General features: G+C 41.6%; 1 protein-coding gene across 2 annotated transcripts in view; it reads left to right on the top strand.

Annotated features, from left to right (window-relative positions):
* Nucleotides 1-14,224, top strand: part of SLC2A9 (solute carrier family 2 member 9) — a 689,875-nt gene that overhangs the window by 294,645 nt on the left and 381,006 nt on the right. The window lies entirely within an intron of this gene.

Below are 14,224 nucleotides of genomic sequence, written 5' to 3' on the forward strand. Positions count from 1 at the left end.
TACAATTTTTGATGCAATACTTTGCAGCAGGGCTCATTCCTGCACTCCAACTAAAGTATCTGTAAGTGGTTGCAGTGTTGTGGCACCAGCACCAGTGCCCAAGGCCCAAATTTTCAGCCCCTGTTTAACAGGGGTGTATAATTACAATTTTTGATGCAATAATTTGCAGCAAGGGCTCATTCCTGCGCTCCAACTATAGCATCTGTGAGGGGTTGCAGTGTTGTGGCACCAGTGCCTAAGGCCCAGTTTTTCTGCCACTGTTCAACAGGGACATGTAATTACAATTCTTGATCTAATATTTCACAGCAGGGCCCATTCCTGCGCCCACCAAGAGTAACTGTGCGGGCTTACAGTGTTGTGGCAACACCACCACCACCACCAAAGGCCCAATTTTTCTGCCCCTGTTCAACAGGTGCATGTAATTACAAATCTTGATATAATATTTTACAGCAGGGCCCGTTCCAGCGCCCACCAAGAGTAACTGTGAGGACTTACAGTGTTGTGGCACCAGCACAACCAACACCACCACCACCAAAGGCCCAATTTTACTACCACTGTTCAACAATGGCATGCAATTACAATTCTTGATCTAATATATTTCACAGCAGCGCCCGTTTCTGCGCCCACCAAGAGTAACTGTGAGGGCTTACAGTGTTGTGGCAACACCAACACCTAAGGCCCCAATTTCTGCAGAGTATATAGGGCAGTGCCCTACTTTCAAACATCCAACTTACAAACGACTCCTACTTGCAAACGGAAGGAGACAACAGGAAGTGAGATGAAATCTACCACTAGGAAGGGAAATTCGCTCCTGTAGGAGTTAATATGGGAAAAACGCATCTCCTCTTCACTGATGCTTTATCACCAATCCTTGTTTCACTAAAAACCCCAAATTTTCAAAAAACATTTGTCATTGGGACAGAAAGTGAGGTGAAATCTTCTGAAGAGGTACACAGACAGCAAAACAAATGTTACAGGGGTGATAACCCTTCCCTATGTTTTCCAAAAAGCTTAAAAATAGATTTTTTGGCTGAAGCTACACTTTAAAAATGTACCAGTTCAAAATTACAAACAGATTCTACTTAACAACAAACCTACAGTCCCTGTCTTGTTTGCACCGCCTGTATACTGCTGTTCAGAGTATATAGGGCCTGGGGGCCCCACGCCTTTCCTTTTTTTCATTTGGGTGCGGGGCTCCCCTTAATAACCATACAAGACCCAAAGGGCCTGGTAATGGACTGGGGGGGGGGGTACCCATGCCGTTTGTCTCAGTGATTTTCATCCATGTTGCCAGGACCCGACATTACATTAAAGCCGCAAGCAGTTTTAAATGACTTTTATTCCTTTTAAAAATGTAATTTTGTGCAGGGACTGTTCTAAGCACGGGAAACACGCGCCACTTTACAGGCATACTATAGACATCCCCCCAAGTACGATATTTAAAGGAATATTTCACTTTTTTTTTCACTTTAAGCATCATTAAAATCACTGCCCCCGAAAAAACGGCCGTTTTTAAAACTTTTTTTGGCAAATTAGCACTTTTGATTTCGAACATTCAAGTCCCATAGACTTTAATGGGGTTCTAAAGTTTGCGCAAATTTTCGGTCCGTTCGCAGGTTCTGTTGCGAACCGAACCGGGGGGTGTTTGGCTCAAGTAGCTCAGGCCTTCCCTCAAACATAACAGCCATTTCTGGGTCCTCTAAAGTTAAAAAACAGCCTAATTGCTTGGAGCAGCATGGTTATCTATTCCAAGGCTACTGGTATAAATACAAGTGGGCCCCTAGAATTTAAGTGATCATTTAACTCCCTATAGATTCACCTTGGTAGAAGCTGAAAGGAAACCAGCCACGACTGGGCCTATGAATATTTTGGAAAGGAATCGTGCTTCTGTATATATTCCAGGCTTTATTACTATTTTTATGTTGCATTTTGGACTGGTAAATATTAAATATTTAATATAAATATGTAATATTTACCACTTGCCAGCAGCAGGTTGTGCATTTGTGCAAATTACACATACTTCTAAATGAGTCAGAGGAATATATAGGCTCATATAGATTTTCAGTTAGACTGAAAATTAAATTTGCTACTCCAATATAAAGATCAGTCAATAGCAAATGATAAGCGTAAAAAAAAAAAAAAATTGGGGTCAACAACATTTTGAACATGATAACCAATCAAGCGTGTTATTGGCCTTTTCTGACTAAACAACAAACATCTACTTCAACAATTTTAAAAGTGAGGAATAGGAAGGGGGAAATGGTAAGTGGCATAGCGTAGATACTAACCTGCTTTTTTAAATATTATATAACAATGTATACCTCCTCATTGAATTGTGCAAAGAGAAGTAGAAGAGTATTTGCAGTATTCAGAATGCCCGACAATTGCGGAGGAGCAGGCAAGGATGATAGATGGAGAAATAACTGAGGATGAGGTTAGAACTGCAATATCGTCTTTGGCAATTGGCAAGTCCTCTGGTCTGGATGGAATACCACTAGAGGTATTTAAAATATATATTGATATAATAGCACCGGTATTAACAAGACTATACTCTCAGGCTCTTGTACGAGGGGAATTGCCAAAGTCCATGAATGAAGTATCGTATTTATTGGCGTATAACACACACAGGCATATAACACGCACCCCAATTTAAGAGGGAAGTTTCAGGGAAAAAAAGGTTTTTTAAATAAACCACTTAAAGCAAAATAATGGTCAGTGAGCATCAATGCAGCCTGATTCGTGCCCATCTGCAGCCTCAATGCAGCCTAATCTGTGCCCATCTGCAGCTTCAGTGCAGCCTGATCTGCGCCCATCTGCAGCCTGATCTGCGCCCATCTGCAGCCTGATCTGCGCCCATCTCCCCATCTCTCATAGGAAATCACAGAGCCATCATCTCCTGTTTACTCGGCAATCACATAAACAGTCCCGCCTCCACCATCTGCATTGGACCAGCTTCTGTGATAGACAGAACACTGGTCCAATGCTGATGGCAGAGGCAGGACTGTGTGTGTGAGATGTGAGAGCCAAGTGGAGAGGAGATGACGTCTCGGTAAATTCCGGCGGCACTCGTCCCCCTCCGAGGTATGCTGTCGGCATATAACACGCACCTGCTATTTTCAGGGGAAAAAAGTGCATGTTATACGGTAATAATAGTTTTAATTTTTAAACCAGAGAAAGATGGGAGTGAATGATCTTCTTATCTCACTCCTAAATAATGATTATAAAATCCTAGCAAAGATCTTAGCATGAAGACTAAATGCAATAATACTATTATCCATAGTGACCAGACAGGCTTTATGTCGGGGAAATCAACCTCAGTAAATATTAGAAGAACACAATTAATGGCCCAATTGAAGGGGTTTATTCCTGAGTCAAGTGCCCTGGCATCATTGGATACTCGCATTCTACAGTAATTGTCCCCAAGCTACTATTTCCAAGTTAGATTCTCGATTCATCTGGGCTAAGGGTAGATGCAAATTGAAATTTACAACATTACAAAGGCCAAAAACAGATGCTGGATTGGCACTCCTGAATATCTATTTATACCATTTGGCGGGCCAGTTGGAGCATTTAAGGACATGGGTGACACAAGAACAAAGAGATGGAGTGGAAAGACACATATTAGAAATACTACAGGTTGAGGATTTAATGATAGGTCTAGAAGTTAAAACTATTTCCTTGCCTAGAGTGAAGATACCTATGATGACTTTGGCTAGGGCAGTGTGGAGAGAGGCTAAAAAACTAGCGGGGTGTAGGGATACTCCTTTAAAGGGCTCTATGTGGAATAATCCTTCTTTAGAAAATTTGAATAAATTCCCTGATAGTGAATTCTGGAGACGGAGAGGAGTAGTCACTTTGAAACAAATATATGATCACAGAAAGTTACACTAATTTGAATTTTTAAGCCAGCAATACAATTTACCCCATAAGTTTTTTTTAGAAATATTTACAGCTAAGACACATATATATGGTCCAGGCCCAATTTGGCCGGTAAGATCTTAAAGTATCAAAATATCCATTAATAGGAATATTGCGATCACAGGGGCCAAAGGATTTAATATCTGTATTATACTCTCAACTGTTGAGGGCTAAGTTGTGTGGTACACAACTTAAAATAAGTGACAAATGGCAGGATGTCCTCTCTGATGTGGCAGAGGAGAAATGGAAAAGGATCTGCTCCTCACATTTGGGAGTTTCTCCTATCAATAATAAATTAATCCAGCTATTTTACATTAAACATATTTTACTCCTCAAAGATTGCATAGAATGGTATGAATGACCTCATCAGATGTCATCAGCCAGAGGCAGATTTTGCATAATTGATGTGGGATTGTCATGAAATTGCTGAATATTGGAAACAGGTAATAGATAAACTATCTATTATCAATCATAGACAAGTTTCATATACACCAGAAGTATGTTTATTAGGATTACTGGATGAGGAAGAATGGTAAGGGTATAGCAAAATTATGCTACAAGAAACATTATCCTTAGCACGTAAACAAATAGCCTTGGGATCGATGCAACCATTAGCGCCATCAAAAGACCAATGGATTAGAGCAGTTAATCAGATATTATTGTATGAAAAGATCATGTTTTTTTTTTTTTTTTTTTTTTTTTTTTTTACCACATCAGAGAATAGAGTCTTGGAAGCTTATTCAGCTTGACGTTCATTTACAGACCACTTAAATTCACATCATTGTGGCAAAGTTTTCTTATCAATGCTCTCCCCCCCCCCCCCCCTCCCTTCCCCTCTACATATTTCCTGAGCTTTGAGCTGGGATTACACAGGATCATAAATTAGACATTAGTTCACTACCAATTGATATGGACCTATAGAGTCGCGGTGCGGGTACCAAATAATAAGTCGAGGGTCAATAATAACAGAGACTAAGGGGCTTCCCACGCCTGCTCCTCCGGCCAATTTCAATAATATCCAGTTTAATACATACATATATATATATATATATATATATATATATATATATACACATACATACACATATATACATATATATATACACATACACACATATACATACACATACATACACCTACACACACATATACATATATATACACACATACACATACAAATACACATACACACACATACACATACACTCAATTCCATCACTCTTTCCCCTTGCATTCTCATCCCTCCCGCCCAACATCCCACTCCCCTATATAGAGTATTCAGGGTTAGGCTTTCAACCCATTTAGTTAAACACAACTTCTATTAACTATTATTTGTCAGAAAGAGACAAGCACGCATCAAGTTATGTACTGGTAGACCAGATCCCTGGCTGCCTAGGGCTTTTATTATTAAATCCCACTCTGTTATATTCTTCACTTCCTATTAAGAGCCTCCTACCTTCTCCAGCCATGGTCTCCACATTTTATCAAACTCCTTAAGATTGCCTCTCTTAATATACTCTGTTTTTTCCTTACAAAGGGTTTCCTTTAATATAACAATCCAATCTCTTACTGTGGGGGGTTCCTTTGATTGCCATCTTAATGCGATTGTTTTCCTTGCTTGGAATAGACCTCTTATGCCCCGTACACACGGTCGGACTTTGTTCGGACATTCTGACAACAAAATCCTAGGATTTTTTCCAACGGATGTTGGCTCAAACTTGTCTTGCATACACACGGTCACACAAAGTTGTCGGAAAATCCGATCGTTCTATACGCGGTGACGAAAAACACGTACGTCGGGACTATAAACGGGGCAGTGGCCAATAGCTTTCATCTCTTTATTTATTCTGAGCATGCGTGGCACTTTGTCCGTCGGATTTGTGTACACACAATAGGAATTTCCGACAACGGATTTTGTTGTCGGAAAATTTTATCTCCTGCTCTCCAACTTTGTGTGTCGGAAAATCCGATGGAAAATGTCCGATGGAGCCCACACACGGTCGAAATTTCCGACAACATGCTCCGATCGGACATTTTCCATCGGAAAATCCGACCGTGTGTACGGGGCATTAGAATTGCCAGTGTAGTACTCTTCCTCTCCCCCTGTATTTGTCTATACCCCAAGATGCATTCTTTAGCCTCTTTCTCCAGTACGATCCCAAATACATCTCTCAAACTATCAATCACCCCCTCCCAGTAGCGAAACAACTTGGGACATTTCCACATCATGTGAATGAGGTCGCTCTCCCCCCGGCATCTAGGACATCTATCATCAGATCTTCTTCCAAACTTAAAGAGACGTTTAGGTGTGTAATAAGCTCTGTTTAACAACATCAAGTGTGATATCTTCTGTGGGGGGGAGACTGATATAAACGATCCCATCTCTAAGATTCTTTTCCACTGAGTCTGTGTTATAACCCCCACGTCCTCTTCCCACCTGACTTTTACATCATTGAGTAGGTCTTCACTATTGGCTTCTTTACTCAGTTGGTTATAAATCTTGGATATTAACCCCTTAGTCGGGGCTACCTGCAATATACTATGAAGTAGGGGCATTTCATTCCATACTAAACTATAGTTCCTAAATTGAACTTTAAGAGCGTGTTCTAGCTGAAGGTACGTATAAAAGGAGCCCGGCGACAGGTTGAATTCACTTTCCAACACTGAAAATTTCTTCAGAGTATTACCACTATACAATTGTCTCAACTTTTTAATACCTCGATCTTCCCATTCTCTTACTTTTCCTATCTTATGGATTTCCTGCAAATTTCGATTATTCCAAATGGGAGTATATTCATTACACCCCTTGTATCTCATCTGGTTCTTGACAGTTTTCCATACTTTAGTTAACATTATAATTGTTGGATAGGTGTCGTGAAATGAGTTTGCTTCTAGGGCTTCTATTAATGTATTATGTGAGGCGCCCATTAGTACGATTCTACCATTTGGGGTACCCCCTTCAGGGGCTCCGCACCCCAATAACTGCTGCAGTTGGGAAGATAAAAAATACCGCTGAGGATGAGGGAGAGCATAACCACCCTCCTGTAGCGGGAGTTGAAGTACCCGTAGACGTATTCTGGCTTGTTTCCCTTTCCATATCAGTTCCCTGAACAGGCTCTCGATTTTGTTGAACCATTTCTTGCATATCCACACAGGAGAATTATGTAAAACGTTTCCATATCCCTATCTTTTGTTTGAATTTCGACAAGAGTGGGAGAAGATTTTTACTAATGTATTGGTTAGGATCCCTAGTTATGACGATTCCCAGGTATTTCAATGCGTCCACTATTACCAACTGGTGCATTTCTTGCACTGTTATCAAATCGATGGAGTCTATGGGTAATAACTCGGACTTTTCCCAATTTATCTCGAGTCCTGAAAAGCTGCCGAACAACTCCACCATTCTCATTGCCATTAACAGTGATTTGCTCGTATCCCCCAAAAAAAGCAAGATATCGTCCGCGTACAGCGCGATTTTATCCTCACCCGTCCCTCTCTGGAAGCCGACTATCTCAGAACTCGCTCTTATAGAAATAGCCAGGGGTTCCATCACCAAGGCAAAGAGCAGGGGGGATAGTGGACACCCCTGTCTGGTACCCCTCTCTAGTTCAAACCAATCTGATAGGTCGTTATTAACTTTTAGTCTTGCCTTGGGTCTATCATAAAGCATTTTAATCCATGCAATAAAAACGGGGCCAAAGCCAAATTTCTCCAACACTCTCCAGATGTAAACCCATTCCACACTATCAAATGCTTTAGTCACGTCTAACGTCAATATCGCTCTTGAGCCTTCATTATCCGTTGGGGACTGTAAGTTTAAGAAGGCCCTTCTAATATTCGAGCTTGTGGATCTGTTGGCAATAAAACCCGCTTGGTCTATATGGACCAGCTTAGAGATAACTTTATTTAGTCTAGATGCCAAAACCTTAGCTAAGATCTTGGCATCAGAGCACAAAAGAGATATTGGCCTATAGGCGGACACATCAAGGGGATCCTTCCCCTCTTTCTGAATTACAATGATAGTTGCCTCCAACATTGACGCTGGCAAGTGGCCCCCCTTAGACGCCCCTCCCAGGGCTTTTAGTAGCTCTGGAATTAATACTTCGCCATACTCTTTATAGGCCTCAATTGGGAGGCCATCAGGACCACGGGGTTTTTGATTTGCCATACTGGTTATTGCTTGCTGGAGTTCTACAAGTGTAATTGGCTCTTCCAATAAGTCCCTTTCAGCTTGCGAGATGGTCGGTATTGCCAGGCCCTCCAAAAACTTCTCCATCACCCCGTCCATACCTTTTTTCTGAGTGGTATAAAGATTTCTATAATAGTCCCTGAATACTTGCACTATCTTTGAAGTCTCTGCTAATATATCTCCACCTGGGGACCTAACAGCAAGAACAGTCGACGTGGCAGTATTGGACTTTACCAACTGTGCCAGCAGCTTTCCCACTCTTTCTCCCTCAACCCAAGAGACCTGTCGCTGTAGGAGGCACCTACAGATCATGTTTGAATATAGAGGGGTATCTAAGAAGTATTCTAAAATATGGGATATGTGGTGCAACTCCCCTGTGACTCTGGATGTAAAGAAATGTAACATAGATTTTTAGAAAAAAATGGAAGACAAATGAGGATTTAATCTGGTTTGGAGCATATCAACCTGTGGATGAACTGAAGGGTAATAATGTTGAAATTGTATTAAGCTTGCAATGAATGGTGTACTGTATGATGGAGGAATTAAACAGTGATAGCACTACACATTTGAGGTATCACAGTGAACATCAGAGTGAGAGCAATCATTCTAGTGCTGGACCTCCTGTGTAACTCTTAACTGGTAACCTGTAAAGGCTTTAAAGCATGTTAGGTATCTATTTACACTGCGTAACATCATCTTTTATATTTTACCAAAAATGGGTATTATATTTTGTCTGTTTGCACTAAACAAACCCACAGTACATTTACGTCATTACTTTGACATTAAATATTGTTGTCATGGCAGAAGCTAGCTGCCATAACCCTGGTATTATTTTGTACTGTTGGCGATTCTGCATCTGATAAAAGTGGTCCCAGAAGCAAATTCACTAGGGGATCACTTTTAGAGGTGGCGGGAGAGGTGCCCCCCCCGCTGCTTCCCAAGCTTATTAGAGCTGTTGGTAAGCCCGGGGCCGAGCTTACTGACACAGCGCTCCACAAATCTGGCCTTTATGGAAGGGTGGCAAGAAGAAAGCCATTGTTGAAAGAAAGCCATAAGAAGTCCTGTTTGCAGTTAGCGAGAAGCCATGTGGGGACACAGCAAACATGTGGAAGAAGGTGCTCTGGTCAGATGAGACCAAAATTTAACTTTTTGGCCTAAAAGCAAAACACTATGTGTAGCAGAAAACTAACACTGCACATTACCCTGAACACACCCTACCCACTGTGAAACGTGGTGGCAGCATCATGTTGTGGGGATTCTTTTCTTCAGCAGGGACAGGGAAGCTATTCAGAGTTGATGGGAAGATAGATGGAGCCAAATATAGGGCAATCTTATTTATTTATTTATTTATTTCAGGTACTTATATAGCGCCGTCAATTTACGCGGCGCTTTACATATATATATTATACATTCACATCAGTCCCTATACCCTCAAGGAGCTTACAATCTAAGGTCCCTAACTCACATTCATACCTATACTAGGGCCGATTTAGACAGGATCCAATTAACCTACCAGCATGTCTTTGGAGTGTGGGAGGAAACCGGAGTACCCGGAGGAAACCCACGCAGACACAGGGAGAACATGCAAACTCCAGGCAGGTAGTGTCGTGGTCGGGATTCGAACCAGCGACCCTTCTTACTGCTAGGCGAGAGTGCTACCCACTGCGCCACTGTGCCGCCCAATCTTAGAAGAAAACCTGTGAGGATTTGCAAAAGGCTTGAGATTGGGGCAAAGGATCACCTTCCAGCAGGACAATAACCCTAAGCAGACAGCCAGAGCTACAATGGAATGGTTTAGATCAAAGCATATATATTTTTTTTTTAACTTAGAACTTTTTTATTGAAGAATTTCAAAGTATACATATAGTATAGTTGTAGAGCTGTATCATTATGTTACATGAGAAAGGTAAAAATGATGATATGAAGTCCAATATGCCTCACTGAAAAAAAAGTACCATAGATCTACGAGTAACCAATTGTAAGTCCGTTCCAGATGGGGAGGAGGTAATGGTACTAGTAGATTAAAGTGGGTCGCGGTGGTACAGGTCAAGATGATATACAAGACGAGAGTAGGAATGTGGAGTAATCCGTGTTAATAAGATGGTATGAAGTTAGTAGAGTAAGGAGGTAATATCCAGTTGATTGTACTTGAGCCAGGGAGACCAGTCCTTTTGGAATTTAGGTAGGTTTAGGTTTGTTTTGGCAAACATGAACTCCAATTGTAAGTGTTGATGAAGGGTCTGAAGAATGAGTTGAGGAGAGGGTAAAGAGTCGCTGTTCCAGTTTCTTGATATCAAAAGTCTAGCTGCAATTAGGATGTGGGTGAGGGTGACATGGTGTTGAATGTCCCAATCTTCCAACCCCAGGCCTAGGAGAGCCAATTGGGGTGTGAAATTTGGAGAGTTGCCAGTAAGGTTGGTGAAGAGGGTATGAACAAAGTGCCATAAAGGGGAGTTATTGGGCAGGACCACCAGACGTGGATATTCGATCCAACATTGCCGCATTTCCTCCAGCAAGCAGGTGATTGAGAGGGTGAAAAATGGGCTAGTTTAGTCGGTGTTTGGTACCATTGGTGGAGCAGTTTTTGTGCGTGATGCTTGGTACCACGTTGTTAAGTTTGCAGAGAAGTTAAGGTCTGTTCCCACTTTTCCATAACTGGTAATTTCTTGTGGTTCTGTGTGTTGTTAATCACTTTGTAGAAGAATGAGGATCCATTAATAGGGTGTTCATAGGCTCTGATGATGTCAGTAATGAGAGGTTGGTCCGACTAGACAATAGAAGCCATGGCATCACATACTGTATATTCTTAGGTATTTATAGAAGTCGTTGTTAGGAATGTTGAATTTTTCATGTAGGTCTTGGAAGGTACGCAAGGATCTGTTGTTTACTATATTCCCAATCGTGGTGGCACCGGCAGTTACCCATGAAGAAAGTGACATATCAGTACATATAGTTTCAAGTGCTGCTAGGGGGAAGGACCCCATAATGTCTGTTGACATTGCCTTTGTTTATTGATGGATCGAGCTTCAGACTTTGCATTATCTGTGCTTAGGAAAGATGGTGCTGGGCGATGTTGTAGCCAGATGGCGGCTAGCAGAGATTTGGTGGGGGGAGCTGAGAGAAGCGTCTTCTATCTGAACCCACAGTGGACGAGAAGTGGATGACCACCAGTGTTGGGTTTGGTTTAGGATTGTGGCTTTGTAGTAAGCTTTGAGTTTGGGGGTTCCCATTCCTGCTTTTGATGTTGGCAAGCACATGACTGAGTGTTTAATTCTAGGGCGCTTGCCATCCCATATGAAGTTGTTGAGAATGTGCTGTAGCATATCTAATTGAGAAGTATTGGGACTGGGAGAGTCCGGAAGAAGTATAACAGATGAGGAGGGAGAAACATTTTGGTTCGTGCCATTTTTCCAGACCACGAGGCATGGGTGGAGTGGAGAGAGCAGCAGAGATCTTGTATCTTCTTGAGAAGAGCTTCATAGCTCATACGGAGGATATTACTTGAGAGGACAGTTAATTGTGTCCCTAAGTAGGTAAGCATCGAGGATGGTGCCCATGGAAATGGGGACGAGCGAGTGAAGGTGGCTTTTGTGATGTGGTCTAAGCAGATGCCAAGCAGATTAGATTTGGAGCAATTGACTTTGTACAAAGAGAGTTGTCCAAATTGTGTGATGAGGTCATGGAGTGTTGGTAGGGATTGTAGAGGATTGGTCATGATTACAATGACGTCGTCTGCGTACAAGCCTATTTTGTGGGTAACTTATCCGATTTGTAAACCTAAGATCAACGGGTGTTGTCTGATAGCTGTTTTGAGGGGTTCCATTACAAGGGCAAATATTAGTGGGGAGAGAGGGGACATCCTTGTCTCGTGCCATTCGTAATTGCGAATGGGACGGAGGTCATACTGAAAGTCCACACTCTAGCCGAGGGATGGGAATATAGAGCAAGCTTTGCTGTGTAGATATGGTCTGTGATTCCACATTTTTGGAGGACTGCTTTAAGGTAAGACCAATGGACTCTGTCAAACACCTTCTCTGCATCCAAAGAAAAAAGCAGAGAAGGCGTTTTGTGGAATTTGGCCCATTGCATGAGGTCTATAATCCCCCTGATGTCATCAGATGCCTGCTGTCTTGGTATGAAGCCAACTTGGTGCATGTATTAGTGTGGGGATATGCTTTGAGATGCGTGAAGCGAGTATTTTTGCGTATATTTAAGGTCTGTGTTTAGGAGCGATATGGGTCGGTAGTTGGCAGGCTGGTCGTGGGGCCTATCCGGCTTTAGGATGGCGACAATGAGGGCCTCTAAGGACACTTTTGGGATGTATCCTGTTTGCATAGTGTGATTGAATGATTTGCATAAGTATGGCGTTAGAACATATTTGTTACAGTCATCTAGTCCCAGTGCTTTGTGTAGTGGAAGTGATCGGATTGATTTCAGGATCTCTGTTTCAGAAAGCAGAGCGTTAAGCTACTCTAGTTGGTCTGTTGGGAGGGCAGGTAGTTGTAACGAGTCAAGGAATTGTGAGATTTGAATAGGGTCAGGGCTGGGGGATTCTGTAGAGGCATTTAAATTGTACAGGGATTCATAAATTTCTTTAAAGCAGTTGGCGATGTCTGTGGGGTTACTGACCCTCAGTCCTTGAGCTGAATGCATGTAAGGAATTTTGGATGCAGCTAATTTGCATTTTACCTGTTTGGCTAACAAGGCACCCGGCCTATTCCCATGAGCATACCAATTTACACGTAAACGTTTTATGTAGAAGTTGAATGAAGCATGTAGGAAAGTGTAGAGTTCCTCTCTAAGTTTACGTAAGCGGGAAGAGTCTGAGTTGTTAGGGGGGATTTTGTTTGATTTTTCAAGAGTTCGGATCCTTTTGAGAAAACTGTTATATTTCTCAGCTCGTATACGTTTCTCACGGCCTCCAAGTCGTGTGAAGACTTCTCTTATGAAGGCTTTATGTGCATTCCAAAGCAGTACATCATTTGATATAGAATTTGTGTTAAAAGTAAAGTATGTCTCTAGCTCCTTTTTGATCTCCTCCTGACACATAGGATGGGATAGAAGAGATGTGTTCATGCACCAGGTGGAGAATTGCTTATTATCTCGGTTAGCCGTTAGGGTTATCGTAACTGGTGCAATGATCTGACCATGTTATCAAGCCTATTTCGGCTTGAGAGATGGATTGCAAAATGCTTTTGTGTAACAGGAAGAGATCAATCCTGGAGTAGGATTTTTGTGCAGCTGAATAGAAGGTGTAGTCCTTCTCTGACCCATGTAAGCACCGCCAGGGATCATACAAATCTTCCAATTGCAAAAGCGTGGAAAGGGCAGTGGGGCTTTGTCGGTCTTGGTTGGAGGAGTCAAGTGATTTGTCGATAATACGAAAATCATTTGATTGCAATTCCCTAAGGTGGCAATCATACACCTTTAATATACATGTGCCACATGTGCCACATCCTACATAATCCTGAAAACATTGAAATTGGGAAAAATTGACTTTGTAGGCATGTATAAAAAAATAAATTTTTAATAGTTCACATAAAATACTGTTATGACTGATTTCTGATTGGGACTCTAAAACAAAGTTAATACTGCAGCTGCAGGAACAGATTCACAGGACTCAATCACTGTGTTTAAAATGTCCGTTCAGTGTCAAAATGTATTATTACATGTTATTTTATACATAGATAAGAAAGGGGTGGTGTGAGATGTTATTAAAAACTAAAAAATAGAAATATGTTATTAAAAGCTAACAAATAGAAATATATTATTAAAAGATAGCGAATAGAACAATTGCAAAGATAAAACATTGAGAAGGGAGGGGGGGAGTAGAGAGCGTTTAGTAGGAGATGTGTCTGTGTTTTAGGTGAAGGTTACAGAACACATTTCAACAGTAAGAACAAAATGGAGTCTCTTGTGCTTAAATGAACAGTACAGTGAATGTTCATGTCATTTGCCTGCTTTTGTTTATTTGACACCATTCTTCTCCGCGTTACATTCAGCCGATTGCTGGTAACTCCTGTTACATTGGCGCAGAGAGACGGTGTCCTGTTCAGCTCTCTCCTAGCTTTCTCACAATAATAGGTTCATCAGTGCTGGTGGTACATTTGTTGGTAC

The sequence above is a fragment of the Aquarana catesbeiana genome, linkage group LG01 (assembly GCF_042186555.1).
Source record: "Aquarana catesbeiana isolate 2022-GZ linkage group LG01, ASM4218655v1, whole genome shotgun sequence".
Classification (NCBI taxonomy): domain Eukaryota; kingdom Metazoa; phylum Chordata; class Amphibia; order Anura; family Ranidae; genus Aquarana; species Aquarana catesbeiana.